At 33.2% G+C, this 16,761-nt stretch overlaps 1 pseudogene; it reads right to left on the reverse strand.

Moving 5' to 3' along the window:
* Positions 1-2,683: 2,683 nt before the first annotated feature.
* LOC143410053 (pancreatic alpha-amylase-like) lies at positions 2,684-9,893 on the reverse strand (annotated as a pseudogene).
* Positions 9,894-16,761: the final 6,868 nt, after the last annotated feature.

Genomic DNA, 16,761 nt, shown 5'->3' on the forward strand with positions numbered 1-16,761 from the left:
GATTATGAATATGAAGTAGAATACAATAAGAATAGAGAAGTACATAAGACAGATATCATAAATATTAAAGCTGATACAGGAATGACAAAATAAGGTGAATGTATTGATGATGGAAAATAGTCATTGGAGAGATGAGAAATTATGTTGATACTGTGGAAAACATAAAAACATACAAAAGAGGTTTATTTATTTTCAGTTTTAGATACCAAGAGACCAAGATTGGGTGGTCCTATTTGTTTGGTCTCTGGAGAGGGTCTCATTGTGAATGGTATCATAGTGGGAACACGTATAAAGGGATCACATAGTGAGACAAGAAGCCAGAGAGGGATTTAGGAGTCAGACTTACTCTTTTGCAACAACTCATTCTTGGGAACTAAAAAAGTTTCCACAGAACTTCCTTAATCCCTTAGGGGATAGCACCCTAAATGACCTAACCAATTCTGACTAGGTTTCACCACATGAAGGTCCCATTGTCCCTCACATCACCAAATGGGGACCAAGACCAAAACATGACACTTGGAAGACAAACCATATAAAACCAAAGAATGGACTTATTTAGTTATCCATTTTAATTTTGTACTACTGGAATTGAACCAAGGGTCTTGTGCATGCTCAGCAAGTACTCTCCCACTGGGCTACATCCTCAGCTGCTTTTGAGATAAGGTCTTGCTAAATTGCCTAAACTGATATGGACATTTTGGTCTTTCTGCCTTAACTTCCAAGTAGTTGGGATTATGGATGTACACTACTGGGCCTGGCTAATATTATGCATTATTTTAGTAGAAAGACTATAGTGCATATAATCTAAGGGGACTAATGAGGTAGGAAGAAAAAGATGGCTACAACAGAGAGGTTAAAAATGGCAAGACCATTGACAAAAGTGGATACAATGACCTTTGGTAGAATGTGGTATGTTTTTCAGTTTTTATCATGAGAGGGAAAATCCTATGTGCAAATAAATGACTATTCTCCAATGCTGTGTGGACCAAGCCAGTTGATCTTCATTTTACCTTTTTAGTTCTCAAGAATAACTATAGAAATGGGCTGAAATACAGCATCCTGAAAAAAGAAGGAATGGGAATTAGAAATGACAGCCCAAGGTGCTTTTGTCCCTCCAAGAACCAGATGTCCTTCTACAATTTAGCCCAGAAAATCTTGTGAATCCTGGATTATTAGTCTAGGGAAGGCTTCCTTTTGCCCTCTGCTTTGGAACAAATGAGGAATATTTGACTGCATCTACCCTGTGCAGCTTTCCTGAGCCTTGGGAGAATGGCTATGCTAGGTGTCTGTTGTTCCTTGCTGCCTCTCTGTAAATAAATAACCTGCTTCATGAAAATTCTTGTGTGTGTGTGTGTGTGTGTGTGTGTGTGTGAGAGAGAGAGAGAGAGAGAGAGAGAGAGAGAGAGAGAGAGAGAGAGAGCTGTATCATAAAAGTCACTAAAATTCTAGAAAATTGGAGCCCAAGATAAATTGGACTGAAGTTGTAACAAATGCACTATAAATCTGTTTCATGGCAGAGACAGATAAATTTATAGGTGAAAAGAAGAGTTTTCAATTTATTTTTTCTATCTTATCACTTAAGCATTATAAAACAACTGAGTTATACAAAGATCTAGGTGAGTGCCATAAGAAATTCTAAGTTAAAATTTTAGATAATGGGGAATAAACAACAAGAGGATTATAAAGAAAATCTGGAGAATACAGTGAAATGAAAGCCTTAACTGAATATCCATATTAGAGGTTGGAGCAAGAATGAAAAGCCATGTGACAGCAAGTCAAAATCACTGAAAGAAAATGAGAGGAGGGCAGACAGGGGTTGTGGTTCAGTGGTAAAGAGCACGCCTAGCATGTGCGAGGTGATGGGTTCGATCCTTAGCACCACATGAAAATACATAAGTAAAATAAAAAGGCATTGTGTTCAACTATAGTTAAAAAAACAATTAAAAAAAGAAAATGAGAGACAAGACTATAGGGAAAGGAGTAGAATATTCCTGTAGGCTCAATAATATTAAAAATTATAGACTATGTAATTGAAGTCCCTTCTATTTTTTTAACTATTTTTTTAGATGTTGGGGGACCTTTATTTTATTCATTTATTTATATGTGATGCTGAAAAATGAACCCAGTGCCTCACACATGCTAGGCAAGTGTTCTACCACTGATCCACAACTGCAGCCCCAGTCTCTTCTATTTTTAACTGTAAATTATAAAAGCATTTCTGTATTGTGAAAACCATCCGATTGAGCTATCTCAGTATGTGAATCACAATTAAACCAGCTCTTTCTAATTGACAGAAAGATTCTGTGAGAGAATTACAGACAGAATTTCAGACTATATCTCTAAATCGTAGACAGACTTTCAGACTATATCTCAGAAATAAGAGATACATAGTGGAAAAATAGTGTCATGACAATAAATGTATTTGTCAAAATGCCTTTCTGAGTTCTTAGAAATTCCCTTGATAGGCAGGTTAAAGTGTGTCTTCTAAAACAATAACACCTCACCTGTTGTTTTCTTATAATTACACATATAAGTAATGTGATTTTTTAATGCTTGACCTTTTCAAGTTGATGATATACATCTCATAATAAAATTATAATAAAATTTAAAGGATTATGGAAACTAATGTATTTACAATAAAAAGACACTTGATAATGCTGTGTATATGCATTTAATTTAAATTTTACAACTTTGAATCAGCATGAATTGCAATGAATGGGTCTTCAGCAGAGTTACTAATAGAAATCTGAGCCTTGCCATCACTGGAAACATAGACTTTAATTCCTGTGCAATCTCCATTAATTTTATCTCCAGAAATGACATCACAATATGTGCCACCAGGAAGACCAGTTTGCAAAGTTGTTGACAATGACCTATAAAACAAAATTTGATATTTAACTTAAATTCATTACTGTCAAATATAATAATTCAGATTCTTTCTAAAGTAAGTAAACAGCTTAGTTTTGTGCCATAAAATTTTAAGCAGTCAAGGTCTCAATAAGAGGAAATGGAAACACAGAGACCTTTCCAGTGGATGTGAACAGCACTCTCAGTACAATGTAATCATACAGAATACCTACCTATTCCTAGTCAGTGGTGACTATTACCAGACCATAAAAGTTGAAGAATAGCAGTGAAGATCTACAGGAATTGCTACCTTTAGATAAAAGTACTGCCTGTGGTAAACATAAATATTTTCCATTTGCTTTTTGTGAATTTATAAAAATACTTATTGCTTTAAAGAATTAAAATTGGAATTTTTCTTCAAAAAATATTTTTTCAAGAGACCAAAAATCATTAGAATTAGAAGTAAAAATATTCTAGCATTTTTATGAAGAAGTATATATCTTGGAAGGGAAAACTATCTTGTATAAATTTATTTCAGTTCTTCTATGCAGAGAACACAGAAATTAAAGAATTAGTCATAGGCTCTTTTGGAAGAATAAGAAAGACACATTACTTATTTATTTATTTTTGACCAATTAAATGTAATTTTAGCCTAACCTGAGCTAAACATGAGCAGAAGTTGGGGTGGGACTGAGACATTCCACAGCTGGCAGAGTTCTTCTGGCGGTAGTTCTCCATATGAAAGACTCATTAGACTATAAGAATAGGCTATCAGTATCACTAAAGAAAGGCCAGCAATGAGAAGCTTTAGAAGTAAAACTAAAAAAAATCTAGTGGGAATATCATTGGCCATAAGATACATTTCTAACACATACACTTTAAAGTAGTACTTGTCCCTGAGAGGTAGGAAGTGAAGAATATATAGCAAAGGAGCAGATAGTGGAGTAGTTGAGATACAGAGCTAAAAAAGATATTCCAATACTAAGATTGAGACTGAAAGCCATGTTCTTTTAGAGATTTTTGCCATCCTTATATTAACTGTTGGTATATTTAGTGGCTCATGTAATATTAGCATAATATGCATAATATTTAGTACACAGTATTGCATGGATGCATAAGAAAGCTCCAGTTAAAACAAAGACCCTTATAAAAATGGGGGGGAATAAATGCTATCATCATTTTTCTTCTTTACTTTTCTGATTTCTTATTTTCTTAATTCCCTGACTTAAAGGATTTTCAAGATATGAAAAAAAGTAAATGAACAGGAATAGAATAAAACTAGAACATAACAGTGTAAAAATTATTTAAAATTGATATCCACTTACCAGTCATCATTATTAAAGACAATGAATCCTTTGTTTCCTCTTCCAAAAGCCACTTGGTTGCTACCATTATCCCACCAGTTTTGAAAAGGCTGGCCATCAACCACATTTCGGAAAATAACCATGTTTCTAAAAGCACAGGATCATACAAAATGTTGACATTCTTAAACTCAAACATTTTAAAGTATAATGTTAAGGAAAGTGTTAGAGGATATGTATTACTCTTACCTTATTTGGCGCCATCGATGTTCACAGACCCAGTCATTGCCACAAGTAGTGTCTGGATTAATAGTTACTTCTTTGATCACTCCATTATTATTTGGTGGTCCAATCCAATCATTAACATCCTTAATTTAAACAAAAGCAGATTTTTAACACACACACACACACACACACACACACACAGACACAACTTTTTCTTCCTTCATTACACCTCTCAATTAATTGGTCCTGCTACTTGTCTCTGCAGTGTCTTTATTTAGAATATATCATGTACAGTATTTTTATAGACCTTTACTGAGTTTTTATCATCTCTGTAAATTCTGAGTTCTCTAGGTATCTGTCCGAATTATAGGAAAGGGATTTATTTTAGATATAAAGTCTCTGTAATGATGCTACTTCTGAAATCTTCAGTTTAAAAAGAAAACCCTCACTTAACGTTTAAAGCATCTTCATAATTTATTTCTCAGTTCAGTTTTGAAATTGATATTTGTATTAATGCTTTTACTATATCCCTGATTTTTTTCTCATTCTTACTTATCCTGAAGTGGTCTTTAATTTTTTTATTATTTAATGAATATCATATTTCATTCATCTTTTAAGATATTTTCCTCATTTAACTTCAGCTCAGCTGAACCATTTCTTTTCATTCCATAAAAAATTTTTAAAAAATATTTTCACAATATTCATATTTCTTATAACAAATGCAGGAACTGATTTAAGTTCTTGATAAGTTTTAGCATGTGTAATCTTCATACCAACTCAATGAAATTGGGTACTTATGATAAGTATATATTTTATACCTTGTAATTTCTTCTTTTTCATAAGTTTCTTTTCTTAGTGTGTGGATATCTGTCCTATTACTGAACAGTTTTCATACTCTTTGAAAAAAGAGAGAATAATTTTATGTATTTGATATCCTTTCCATTACAAAAATCAGAGATCAGCATTGTTTCCATTTAAATAAATACTTGATGAATAAATATTGAATGCAACAACCTCATGAGAAATTAAAACAAAATTACCTACTTCTTTCTTAAGAAAAAGATATTTTAAACAAATTCAAAACTTACTTGTCCATTCACAAAGTTTCTTTGCCAATGGTAGCTTGACATTACTCGTGTAAATCCATAAGGATGAGCAAGCATAAATCCAACTGCCATTTTATACAGCCTGAAAGTTATAAAAATATATTACAATAGAGGAATAGAATATTATTACTCTCATTAAAAGGTGAGTTAAAGACATGTAGAGAGGTTTTTCTCCTACCTTGCATCCCAGAATGTAAGAATGGATGATCCTCCAGCTCCATGTCCTCGTTGGTTATCATGGTTATCCACAAAGACTAGAGCTCTGTCTGAGGGCATGAAACCCCAACCTTCTCCCCAGTTCCTATTAAAAAAAATAAATATTTTCATTCTTTTACAATAGGTTTAGGGTAACCTAAATCTGCATCTCTTTTTATATAGCATAATTAGATAAACTCTCTAATTATTCCATAGAATTTAGTGTTTTTTAATTAACAAATCTATAAATTCATTATGTGTTTGTATATATGTAGGATTCCTTGTATCCTTTCATAAGTAAGATTTTTGTCATACAAAAGTTTCTTTTAAAGGTTTCAATATATGCATGTTATGTGGATTTCTGAAAGGGTAATATTCATATCATATTATACAGAAAGACAAACTTGGTTAAAATGAGGCTTCAACACTTTATTCTTGTAACATGAACACCTTAATATTTCAAATTAATGAGTTGAGAAAATGCATACTTATTCCATAGTTATGGCCAAATTGTAGTCACTTTATAAATGGTAGCATCCTCTTAAAAATAACCTGGCTTTAACAAGAAATATAACTCAAATATAGTGTACTCAAATAAAAGATAGATGAAAATATTTAGGTGATGTTTTGGTTTCCAGAATACTTCCTTGTGACTGATATTCTAAATTAAAAAGATGATTAATTGTGGTTTGAGGAAGAATAACATTTATTAATAATCTACTTCTTGATTATCTAAGAAGGTTCTAAGAAAATAACTCATACTGGAGTAGTATGTCTAATAGATCTGTAAAATACTATAAATGACAAATTATATTTACTTTAAGTAAGCCATCTTCTCTCCATTCCACCTGCGAATAACTGTGCCCAGTTTTGCACCATACTTGAATTCTGTCACACGGCCATTTCCAAAGTACTCACTACTTTTAATTGCCTCACCACCCAGATCAATCACCTGGTTGAAATACAGTGGAAAATATAAATTTAATGTAGAAAACTTTTAAAGTATTTTAATGAAAAAATTAATATCAAATAGCCTTAAAACATTTGTTATTTGAAATGCTTAAAACTGCTTTCATCACACTGAGATTCTTATTTTGCTTTGATAAAATATATGTCACAACATTGAAAGAAATCTCTTGACAAGGTAACCTGTGAAAATCTTGATCTCATTTAGTGTTGCACATAAATTATAAAAACAATAGCTCACACTATCATAGAACTTACTCTCTTATCGAAATTTATCAATGCTTGGTAATTACTAATTCATTAACTACTAATTAATTTTCCAAAGAGAACAAAACATAAACTTTATCATTAGTCCTTTTCTTTACATAAAATTTTTTTTTCACAGAAAGGAAAATCAGTTTGATTAAAAACTTAGACAGCCAATAGTGGTATAATGAAGACCCAAACTCAGAATGGCTTAAACAACAACTACATTATTTTTGGTCTTGTACAATGGTCTCTGGAATGTAATAAATATCAGGAATTTGTAGCCTAAATAAATTTCCTGTAATTCCAGATAACATACTTTGAATTAATGTTTCAACTTAATGAATTGAGAAAATGCATACTTATTCCATAGTTATGGCCATATTGTAGGTACTTTATAAATGATAGCATCCTCTACCTCTAGAATTAAATGTATTATTTCTGAATAAAAATTTTAAGAATACTACAGTATATTAATGACTCAGCCATTAACCTACAGAAATTTCTTATTGAATTAAATCTGCCATTTATTTTCTAGTGAATGAGATGATATAGTTTTATGCACATATATAGATGAATGTACCTCCTGGAAAATGAAAGGCCTGCCTCCTCCAGGGAACCATTTTGTGTTTAGATTATGGAGTTTATCCAAAACTGCCTTTATGTCTCCAGGCCATATATGTTTAGAAGCATCCAGTCTGAACCCTGCTACACCAATATCAATGAGATTGTTCATATAATTGGCAATTTGGGTGCGCACATAATCTTTCTCCAGGGCAAGATCAAGAAGACCAACCAGAAACAATCTCTGACCTGTTGAGGTAAAAATTTTATGTTTTTTTAAAATATCATCTTTCACCTGAGAATCCATTTGATTATTTATTCATTCAGTTATTCATCAACATATATTTCCAAAATTCATTTTTTAAATTGGGCATTGGGAATATTGGCATTATTCTGTGGATACACTTTGAAATATTTTCTAGCATAAAATTGGAGAAGGTAGAAAATGAGTTGATGAGTAGATGAGCTTTTTAGCTGACTGGAGGAATCTATTTATCTATTTATCCTTCCGGGATTGAGGAGTGAACCCAGTGCCTTACACATGCCAGGCAAGTATTTTATCACTGAGTTCTATACCTAGTATCATGACTGCAGAATGCTTTGGATTATTGAGTTTTTTTTATTTTTATGCAGTCATGGTTACTTATTTTACCTAGGAATCTAAACTAGTGTTTAAAATTAGTGTTTAAGTAAGTTACATGTGCATAATTAAAGGCATAGGTAGTTCTTTATTTAGATCATTATTTTCAAAAGAAAATTACCTGATAAGCATCATTATAGCTTTCAATGCCACCACTTGAGGTTTACATTTACCATCATTAAAATTCCAACCAGAGTATGGGACTGCTGGAAACTCCCTATTTCCAGCATTGAAGTAGCTTCCACAAGTACTGCTTGTTCCTGCACCTCCCCCTTCATTACACATATGATTAATTACAGCATCCACATAAATTCTGACCTGAAAAGCAAAGGGTTTGTTTCAATTTGTTTTTAGGTAAAAATCTGACACATTATTGATTGAACTTTACAGAGTATTCATTAAAATCTAAAATATTTCTTTATTATGGTATAACTTCATTTTCCAATAAGACTAAAAAGTGAAGCATGAAAGGAAACTAATGTGAAATGAAGAGTGATATCTATTCTAGTTGTCTGGTCATATATTTACATAAATGATGAATTGAGAAAAGCAGAAACTATGATAATTATTAAGAAAGTCATTTTTGAGGAGGTAACAACCAGTTGAGACAGAAGAAATTATTAATTTTTGAAATTTCAGTGGATCACAAGGAAAAAGAAACAATTAGCCTTTACTCTCTGCTTAGGATCTGAAGAAAGGAAGATAGATATTGCTTATCATTACACTCCTCACTCTAAAGAGAAAATGGTTATTTTTTATTAAAAAAATGATGGAGAAGAGTCCTCAGGAATTTACTTATAGATAAATCACATAAAAATTATAGCAATTATTGTAATTGGAATTTCTAATACATAATAAGAAATGTATTTAGTTATAAACGTTTAAAGTTGATGCCTTGCTTTACAAATAAACTCTTCTTTGAACTAAATGGTCTTTTCTTTAGTATATAAATGGCACATAAATAAGGATTTATAAAGGTTGAACATAAAGCAATAGTTCCTTCGAGTTACAGCTCAAGTATGAAATAAAATTTTAAAAAATCAAGTCCCAGAAACTGTCTGCTCAAGAAGAGAAAGAAAAAGAAGAAATTATCTTCCTATATAATAATTTAAAGGAAACTTAAATTCACTTACACCAACATTGTTACACCTAGTCACCATGTCTCTGAACTCATTTTCATTTCCAGATCTTGTGCATATTTTATAACTAATTGGCTGGTATCTTTCCCACCAAGGTCTTGAAGTGTTGTTAACAACAATATTTTCATTGGGTGGTGAGATCTACAAAGAAAGCAATCTTAATAAGTATCAAATTATAGATTATTTTATATCATTAAAACCTCTAAAACAAATTAATAACGGAAAATTATTGCTGAATCTTTGTACATGCAGCTACAGTACCTTATAATCACTCTAAAATATTAACATGCCATTAAATATGTCTTGCTATTATCCTGAAGCAAAATATAAAGTTGCCACCAATACTAAATTTTTTCTTCCTCAGAAAACTGTTTCAGAGGACTTATATGTGAAGTAAAATATTATCTCAGATTCACAGAAACGGATTGCCATTTTACTATATCATTTATCATAAACTCAAGTAAATGTTCCAACTTATGATGTGAACAATCTTTACCTGAACTCCTCCAAATCCATTGGGAGCTAAGTATCGCTCACATTCCTGGGCAATATCAACCCAGCGCCACTCAAACAAGTGGACCATAGAAGTCCTTCCCTGTTGAGTGTTTGGGGAATACTGAGCACAACAGAGCCCAAGGGCTGAAAGCAGCACAAAGAACTTCATTTTGCTCTGAAGCTGCCACTGTTCTTTCTAGCAACTATTTATATTCCTGTAAAAAGAGCACATTTGACAAAATAAACGTTAACATGAATAAATATTTAGAGTACAAACACTGGAATGTGAAAAAGATTATCGATAATAATGTTAACTCAACAGGTGAAGAACATTCATAAAATCTCCCAAGAAAATAATCTTAAATGACCTTTTAGAACTTAATGTTGTTCTTATTAAAGGAATATTAGTCTTTTCAAATATCTGGCATGTGACATATGTAAACAGTCCTCATTCATGTATTATTTAGCTAGAAGTAGATCTTATTTCTGATGTGCTTCACTAATAGAAAGTTACAATTAGACACAACTTATACTCAAAATGTTGTTTGAACTATTTATCTGCAATATTTGTAATATTTCAATTTCCAAAAAGAAATAATACATTAATTTTCTTGTCCTCCTTCCCCCACACCAATTTTTAGTCATTTACATTTCTGCATTAAAATTTTAAAAACTACTTGAAATTTAAATGCCCATGTATTAGAGAATTAGGATGCCCCCACTCATCAATTCAAGTGCTTAATAACATGGCTAGAGTAGTATATTTTGTGCTAGAATAGTAGGATTTATGCTGGAATAGCAGAATTTGTGGTGGTTATGATTTTATCCCCACAGCCAAATATCTTTTATGTCTAATAAAACACTAAATCAAAGAATGCACACCCTTTTCCTCCTTAATTAATAGTATATTTGGGAAAATATTATTCCTCCTTTCAACAAGGATTGAGTGTTCTCCTTTGCAGAGTATTAAGGATGATATAAGGGATATAATGATGAGCAAGACAGTCATTTTTCTATTCCAAGAGAGCTTACATTCTAGTGGAAGAAAAACAAAATATGCAAGTAAATATAATATCAGTAATGACAATAACAGTTATAATAAATAATTTCAGATTTCAATAAAAACTACTATGAAGTAACAGCATAATAAAATAGAGAGTAACATCACTATCAGAGTATTTCAGACTAGATGGTCAGTGAAACATTACTTAGGGAATGATTTTAGCTGTGAATTAAAGAATTAAATATAAGTAGTCATTTGAAGACAAGAAAAAGAACAATCTAGATAGAGGAGAAAGCAAAAAATGATGGACAAAAAAAGCTTGGAATACTCGAGAAACTTTTTTTTAAGTTAACAAGGCTAAAGCATGTGTGAGAAATGGAAAAGCAAATGAATTGAAAATAGATAAGTAGGTCAGATCTTAGAATGAATCAAGAAAGAGAACTAGTGATTCTGTAAGGAGAGCTGAAAGAGCATGCTGTACTTTAAAAGGAAATCATCATTGCCTCTTGGAGGAAATGAGAAACTGGAGTATAAGAATGAAAAAAAGGAAGATAAGTTAGAAGCTTTTTATAGTAGTCCAGGAAAGAAGTGGGTGACTTTGACTAGGGCATAGATAGGATGTTTGTGAATATATTCAATCTAAAGGTTTGTGAATATATTCAATCTAAAGAATTATGAAATGCAGACACTAAAGATATAGATATTTGGCAATGATATCATTTATCAAGATGAGGGAAAATGAGGAAGTACTATCTCTGGGAAAGAGTTATTATTCCAATTATTACCTAATTATTTCTCTAGTATTCACAGCACTCTCCTTTGGTCCTTCCTGGGACCAACCAAGTGGACAATTAAATTACATGTAAGTTCATTTCTCCTGGTATTCTTCCTATGATCCTCTTCTACCATTGTTGTGTACCTGGCAAATACTGAGTTGAAGCAACATCTTCATAAAGCCTACACTCATATTCCTAGGCATAGTTTATAACTCCTCTGCTGTGTAACAGCTTTTCAAATTATTATATATATAATTTATATTGTAAATGTGTTATAAATAATTAAATATTTACATGTTCACCATTCTGGACTAAGCTTTTAAAAGGCAGACATCATATGTAATATTCCTAGAACCTAGCAAATGATTAGTATGTCTAATGTGCTCAATAAATGGCTATCTAACATATACTCTAAGTTCCATATCTTGCAAAACAATGAGGTTACTGTGTGTTATGTCTTCATTTTATAAATAAATGAATACTATGTCAGAAATTGTGTAATACTTCAACCCTTGTCTTTTCAAAAATTTCATATATATGAAGAAACTAAGGCCCAGAGAGACTGAGCAATTTGCCCAAACTTCTGTAGTAAGTGACAGGGCAGAATATAAAAGGTCTGACTATGAAGTGACATTTTCTGTGTTACATCAACATTTCTTCCATATTTCTAAAGTTGGAATGTCACTATAGAAGCCACGAGCAAGAATTATCTATGGAGCAGTTGAGATGTTGCTAATTTGAACAGAGATATGCTCTAAGTATAAAATATACTTTGTATTTCAGAGTTAATATAAAACCAGAACATGAAAATTAATAATTGTTTTTACTTGATGAATTAATATTCTGAGAGAAATTAAGATAAATAAAATCTATTATTAACATAAATAACCTCAGTTCATTTTTTGCTTCTTTACAATTGGTCATTAAAAATGTTAAATTACATATATGATATGTCAGATCCTAGTAGAATTATTTTATAGGTTAAGTATGAGGAGGGATACAGCCACACACAAAAGCCAACCATAGTAAAGTGAAGGGTGAGATCACTGTGGTAAGAGAGTCATGAGTAAAGTGTGTTAAGATTTTATTTCTTGCCTTCTACTTCTTTTGCTGTTGTTTTGCTCTTCTTTTTCTAGGATTTTGACATGGAGTATGAGATCATTTATTTGTTGTTTTTTTCTTCTTTTAAGGAATGAACTCCAAGCAATGAATTTTCCTCTTAGAACTGCTTTTAATGTGTCCCATAGATTCCGATATGTTGTGTCTGTGCTTTCATTTATCTCTAAGAATTTTTTAATTTCCTCCTTGATGTCTTCTATAACCCATTGATCATTTAGTAACCAATTGTTCATTCTCCAAGTGATGCATGTTTTTTCCTTCTGAACAGACACTTCTCAGAGGAGGACATACAATCAATCAACAAGTACATGAAAAAATGCTCACCATCCCTAGCAGTCAGAGAAATGCAAATCAAAACCACCGTAAGATACCATCTCACTCCAGTAAGATTGGCAGCCGTTATGAAGTCAAACAACAACAAGTGCTGGCGAGGATGTGGGGAAAAGGGTACACTTGTTCATTGTTGGTGGGACTGCAAATTGGTGCAGCCAATCTGGAAAGCAGTATGGAGATTTCTTGGAAAGCTGGGAATGGAACCACCATTTGACCCAGCTATTCCCCTTCTCGGTCTATTCCCTAAAGACCTAAATAGAGCATGCTACAGGGACACTGCTACATCGATGTTCATAGCAGCACAATTCACAATAGCAAGACTGTGGAACCAACCTAGATGCCCTTCAATAGACGAATGGATAAAAAAAAATGTGGCATTTATACACAATGGAGTATTACTCTGCATTAAGAAATGACAAAATCATAGAATTTGGAGGGAAATGGATGGCATTAGAGCAGATTATGCTAAGCGAAGCCAGCCAATCCCTAAAAAACAAACGCCAAATGTCTTCCTTGATATAAGGAGAGTAACTAAGAACAGAGTAGGGACGAAGAGCATGAGAAGAAGATTAACATTAAACAGGGACGAGAGGTGGGAGGGAAAGGGAGGGAGAAGGGAAATTGCATGGAAATGGAAGGAGACCCTCAGGGTTATACAAAATTACATACAAGAGGTAGCGAGGGGAAAGGGAAAAATAATACAAGGGGGAGATATGAACTGCAGTAGAGGGGGTAGAGAGAGAAGAGGGGAGGGGAGGGGAGGGGAGGGGGATAGTAAAGGATAGGAAAGACAGCAGAATACAACAGACCCTAGTATGGCAATATATAAATCAATGGAAGTGTAACTGATGTGATTCTGCAATTTGTATACGGGGTAAAAATGGGAGTTCATAACCCACTTGAATCAAAGTGTGAAATATGATATATCAAGAACTATGTAATGTTTTGAACAACCAACAATAAAAAAAAAGCAAGAAAAAGCAACATATAAAAAAAAGAATTTTTAAAAAATACAAAAAAAAAATTTTATTGACACAAAAAGCAATTTCTGACATGAATAGGGGAAGATGAAATTGATTCGAAGAATGAGTTTGATTTTAATGAAAAAAGATCAGGTAAAATTTCATTTTAGTAAGAAAAATAGAATTATCAAATGTGAGTAAGGGCAAGGAGGAAACAAATGCTTTAAAATCGTAAATTCAGGTATAAGAGAACCATGGACATCAAGGTGATAAAGATGTATTGAGAATGCTCAAAGTCAGAAGAAAGAAACACTTTTCTTGGAAGCCTATACCAAGATACTGATTGTTTGCTTTAGACAGGAAAGGAACCTGATTAGAACTTTTTAAGTATAACAGATGCATTAGAAGGCACAAGTAGCTGGGAAGAAACAATAGAAGTCCTGCAGATTATTAAACAGGCAGTCATGATAATCTGAACTAGGATTATAGGAATAAGAATGAGAATTAGGAGAGTACTGCAGATTATTGCAATAAGGGATACCCTATGAATAACATTTTCCAGTGGCCATACCTATGTGGACTCTCTTCCTATATAGTCTATGGGACTGATTTACACAATGTTTGATTTGCCTTATAGAGTGAAATGTCAGTCAACATGGACCACACAAAAATTTTATTACACTTGCATGAGGCTTAATCTTATCAAAATCAGAGTCTATTGTGCTGTGTGAAGAGTTGGAATGAATGGATAGGTAAAGATGTCTGGTTGTCCTTAGCCATTTCAGTCATCTGAGTTTTTGACCCTCTAGCTAACAGTAGGTGAACAATGCTCCAGGGCTGAACCAGCAGAAGGGCCATCTGTTCCACCCATACAATTATAAGACATGAGATATTGTTATTAAGTAATAATTAATTTATACAGAGAAGAGAGATGCAATAAATCTGGTGAAGATTGAAATGGTAGCTAAATAGACATCAGTGGAGAAAAAAATGGAGTTAAATGGGACTTTGTTATTTAAAGGTTGGGTGAGTGGAAAATGGCAATGCCCACGTCACTTTCAGTGCAATTTAAAGATAGATTGGTTACAGGAACACTAAATCCTGAGTTTGAGCTTCTACTTTTAAACCTACATGGGAATACAAAAACAAGTTAAAAGATAGGTGTGAGAAGCAAAATACCAGAGAAATTTGGGAGTTTCCAATAAAGCAATGGTATTTTGAGGAATGGCACACAATATATTTACTGATTTACCAGAGATTCTGAGCAGAAGAGATGTTATCCCCAAACAATGTCCAGGCTAATGCTGTCTGAATTATTGGTCTGGAAAACTGGATCCTTGATAGCTGACAATGTACCAAGAGAGATATTGAAAACACAGATACCATCAATTGATATAAAAGATGGGGTAGAGTGTATAGGAAGGAGAGAATAAAGAGCTCTTTCATTACCAGAGAATGTTTTTCAAAAACAAACAAAAAAGGAAAATTTGCAAGGATTACGAAACACTAACTAGATGTGCTTGAGAATTAGAATCAGATTAGAAGAGAAGACGGATTATATAGTTGGTGATAATATAGAGCTGATACTCTAAAGAGTTGAGAGAGAAATAATTTTAACTTCACACTTGATTCAAGGTTACAAATGCTAAAATGTAATGGTTCAGAACATGACCTAAAGATTAAGACAAGCTAGTTTTAAATCTTGACCTTTCCATTTATCAGTTGTGTAACCCTGGAAATTGGCCTTTGTATATTTAACTTATCTATGAACTAGATAAAGTAATGCTTATGTCATAAAATTATCATGATTAAACAAGTTAATGCAAGTAAATCTGTTATCCTAGTGTATGAACATGATAAAATCTCAGTAAGCTTGTTTGCTATGATATTGTTATTACAGCATTGTTATTTTTAGTCTTGGTCCTACTGAAATTGTTACAAACTCATTTGTCTTTTCACATTTCATTCTTTCATCACTTGGCATTCTCTTTCCTTTCCACACTTTTCAACTTCTAATAATTCTTTCTACTTATCAGAAATACTTCTGTATCTCCAAGAATAAGATATGGGAATGAGAAGACATCTTTATTATTTTCCATCTCTAATTTTTTTGAATTTTTTCTTTTTCCTTTCTTCTTTCCTTTCTATATTCCCTCTTTTTCCCCTTCACACAGCTCTTTCTTTCTATATCTTTCCTTCTTTAAATATTTTTTATTTTATATGACAGCGAAATGCATTACAATTCTTATTGTACATATAGAGTACAATTTTTCATATATCTCTTTGTATACACAGTATATTCACAGCAGACTACTGGGGGAGGTCAAGCCCAGAGGCCCAGATCTTCCTACACAGGCCTCTGCAGGGCCCAGGTGCACAGTAGGCCTGGCCCACCCCTTTCCCAGCAGGGCAGACACACCAGAAACTAGCCTTTGGCGCAGAACCATCCCTTGTAACCAGCAGACTACTGTGGGAGGTCAAGCCCAGTGGCCCAAATCCACCCACATGGACCTCTGAGGGGCCCAGGTGCACAGAAGGCCTGGTCCACCCTTTCCCTGTTGGGCAGATACCACTAGAGCCTAGCCTTTGGCATAGGACTGCCCATTTTGATGAGCAAACTACCAGGGGATGTCAAGCACAGCAACCCAGATCTACTGAAGCAGGACTCAGACCCAGGAAGCAGTAGCACTCAATGAGGGACACCAGCAGGGTCTGGAAGCCCAACATTATGGTGAGGTATAGACAATCTGCATAGGTACTGCAAGAATATAGGGAAGAAACTGTAATATCTCAGATTCACACTGCAAGAAAGGAAGACACATAGACAACATGAAAAAACAAGGG

Source organism: Callospermophilus lateralis, chromosome 11 (genome assembly GCF_048772815.1).
Source record: "Callospermophilus lateralis isolate mCalLat2 chromosome 11, mCalLat2.hap1, whole genome shotgun sequence".
Taxonomy (NCBI): Eukaryota; Metazoa; Chordata; class Mammalia; order Rodentia; family Sciuridae; genus Callospermophilus; species Callospermophilus lateralis.